The sequence below is a fragment of the Ochotona princeps genome, chromosome 4, assembly GCF_030435755.1.
Source record: "Ochotona princeps isolate mOchPri1 chromosome 4, mOchPri1.hap1, whole genome shotgun sequence".
NCBI classification, from domain to species: domain Eukaryota; kingdom Metazoa; phylum Chordata; class Mammalia; order Lagomorpha; family Ochotonidae; genus Ochotona; species Ochotona princeps.
In genome coordinates this window covers 47173865-47177568 of record NC_080835.1, presented here as the reverse complement: position 1 = coordinate 47177568, position 3704 = coordinate 47173865, and positions in this window count along the sequence as shown.

The following is a 3704-nucleotide window of genomic DNA, read 5'->3' as shown; positions in this document are numbered from 1 at the left end:
CCCCGCGAGCCTCGCGCGCTCGCGCCGGCCCAATAACCGTGAGCCACGTCAGGGCGCCGGCCCGCACCGCCTCGCGCCGGAGGGGAGCATGCTCAGTTCAGGCACCGAGGCTGAAGGCTGCGGCTCGCTCACCCAGCCCTACCAGGTGCAGCCCAAAGGATCCCGGAAGTGTGGGCTCGGGCACTTCAAAGCCTTTGTCCCTCTCCGGAAGTGCCTGAGAGTGATTAGTGGCTGACGACTCACATCATTCCTTTATACGCCAATTTCACGTGCCTCTTGTGTGACGGGACTAGAGATGCCAGAAGATGGTGGACAACAGAAAACTTGATTCTTACCTACCTGCGTTTCAGGAGACTAAGGATTAAGAAGCAGTTATGACCTGAGGACGTCACAGGGTGGCAGAAATGGGTTGAGAATCCGGTTTTTCTTGCTTACAAGCAAATGATTACCCTTACCCTGCTAACCCTGTCATAAACGCAAGTCATTACACCTGGGAAACCAGTAGAGGACAGCCCAAAGCCTTGGGACCGTGCTTCCGCGCGGAGACCGGAAAAAGCTCCTGGCTCCTGACTTCGGATTGACTCAGCTTTGGCCATTGAAGCTACTTGGGGAGTGAATTAGCAGACGAAAAGCTTTCTCTTCCTCTCTTTGTTTCTGTAAATCTGCCTTTCCAATAAAATAAATCCTTTTTAAAAAAAATCATATTTAGAAAGAAACTAATAATGTGGGTGATGAAAATAAAACACTCCAAGATATAACTGGAAAAGCCAATTTTGAAATATTAAGATTTATTATTATTGGAAAGCCGGATATACAGAGAAGAGACACAGAGAGGAAGATCTTCCATCTGATGTTTCACTCCCCAAGTGAGCCGCAACGGCCGGTGCGCGCCAATCCGATGCTGGGAACCAGGAACCTCTTCCAGGTCTCCCACACGGGTGCAGGGTCCCAAAGCTTTGGGCCGTCCTCGACTGCTTTCCCAGGCCACAAGCAGAGAGCTGGATGGGAAGTGGCGCTGCCGGGATTAGAACCGGCGCCCATATGGGATCCCGGGTGTTATTTAAAAAGATTGGGAGTTCTAGTTCATACGATATTATGATATTATTACGATATTATTACGCGCAGCTAATTCCCACAACCTGGTTCTTAACCGTGAGCTGAAGCAACGAGGTATCTTAGGAGGTTTAGTCCAACGGGCAGGAACAGGGTGGAGGGGAAGGGGGGGGGAAGGGAGGCCGGAGGAAAATGGGAGAGCAAAGAAGAGCAAGAGAGAGAAGAGAGAGAGAGCCGCACCTGGGGGGGCCTTTTTGTCGGCCAGGTGTAGGGGGTGGGGATTGGGAGGGATTGAGGGCAGGCCCCCAGGGGATTGGTGCCTGCAGGTGAATGCCTAGGGATGATTGGCGAGTGGGCGGAGTTGGGGAGGGGGCTGGAAGATTGGGGTGGGATTCTCAGGTGGAATGCCAGGTTACATCTGATTGGTGGACGGCTGGACCGGCGCGAACTTCATGAGCTGTGAGGAAGAAGGAATGGCACCGGGTATTGGAATAACTCCTTACACCGGGGTGTTCAAGGCGAGGACTTTAGCCACTAGGCCATGCCGCCGGGCCTCAATTTTGAAATATTAGAGATCATACATAAGCCTGCCCAGCACTGTGGCACTGCGAATTAAGCCTCCACCTAGTCCACCTTTTCAAGTCCTAGCTAATCCACTTCAGATCCAGCTCCCTACTTATGACCTGGGAAGGCAATGGAGGATGGCTGAAGTCCTTGGGCCCCTGTTGTTACAGCCATTCGGGAAGTGAACTAGCAGATGGAAAATGCCCCCTGTCTCTCTCTCCTCTACAAATCTGCCTTTCAAATTTATATGTATTTAAAAGAACAGAGACTTAGGGGCCAATATTACAACATAGTGAGTTAATCGCCCACCTGCTGAGTTGGCATCCCATATGAGCACTCCACCTCCAATCCAGATCTCTGCTAATGCACCAGGGAAAGCAGCAGAAAATGGAAATGCTTAGGCCCCTGCACCCACCTGGGAGACCTGGAAGAAGCTCCTGGCTCCTGACTTCAACCTGGTCCAGCCCCAGTCATGCAATCTCTCTTCCCTCCCACCCACCTTCCATCTCCCTTTGTAACTCTGCCTTTCAAATTAATAAGATAAATCTTTAACTGGGAGGCGGGGGTGCGGCAGATTTCTTAAAATAAAAAAAGTGCACAATTATTTGGCTCACAATTCCAGATACTAGAAAGTCTAACATCAAGGTGAGGACCTTCCTAATCCATCAGGACATCTCAGAAAGCAGAAAGGCAAGAAAACACAAGAGCAAAACAGAACTTTTTTTTTTTTTTTTTTTTTTTGAGGAGCAAAAGAGAAAGACAAACCGAGACCTCCCATCCACTTATTTATTCTCAGATGCCTGCCTCAGCTGTGATGCTGCCCAGTGTCTGCATTAGCAGGAAACTTGAATCATAAGCAGTGCTGGCAGGTGAGCCCAGGTACTGGGATACAAGATGCACACATCCTAACTGATGTCTGTTTGTTTGTTTTTTCTTCAGAGGAGTTTTTACTTGCAAAGTGAGCAGGAGAATGGAAAAAGAAGGAAGGAGAGGGCCCGGTGGCATGGCCTAGCAGCTAAAGTCCTCGCCTTAAATGCACCGGGATCCCATAGGGGCACCAGTTCTAATCCCGGCAGCGCCACTTCCCATCCAGTTCCCTGCTTGTGGCCTGGAAAAGCAGTCGAGGACAGCCCAAAGCTTTGGGACCCTGCACCCGTGTGGGAGACCCGGAGGAGGTTCCAGGTTCCTGGCTTCGGATTGGCGCAGCACCGGCCATTGCACTCACTTGGGGTGTGAATCATCGGATGGAGGATCTTCCTCTCTGTCTCTCCTCTCTGTATATCTGACTTTGTAATAAAAATGAATAAATCTTAAAAAAAAAAAAAAAAAAAAGGAAGGAGAATGCACCTCCCGAGAGGGATTTGGAAAATGGTGCCTCCTGAAAGGAGAGAGCGGGACACACCCCTAAATGCTGTCTTAACCACTAGCCAGTGTCGACTTCCCAGAAACCATGTCAGTCACCACTTACAGGTCGCACTTTCCAACACTGTTACATTGACAATGAGATCTCAACATGAGTTTTGGAGGGGACAAACATCGAACACTAGCAATCTCAAATGCCAGCATGCTGCACATAAACCTTCCCAGACATTTACACAGGAGTACACCAAAAGCATGCCAAATTCACAATACCCAGATCTACCACCAATAGCTTTCCACACAGCTTTGCTCTCTGCATTCATGATCTCTTAAAATATATATATATATATATATATATAAAAGGCAGAGTTACAGAGAAAGAGAAAGTGAAAGATCTTCTATCTGCTAGTTCCTTTCCCAAAAGGCATCAATGGCCAGAGCTAGACACATCTGAGGCCAGGAGCCAGGAGCTTCTCCCAGGTCACCCACCTGGGTGCAGAGACATAAGCACTTGGGCCATCCTGCTCTTGCTGCCTTGGAAGTGGAGCAGCTGGGAACTGGCTTCTATATGTGATGCTGGTACTGCAGGTGGGAGCTTAATATGCAGTACCACGGCACTGGCCCCTATTCACGATCTTCGAAGATGGTACCACCAGTTTCCCTTTTTAATTCAGTAAGAAAACTAGTAATTCTCATTTAATGTTCATTAAGTTCAACTTGATGGATGA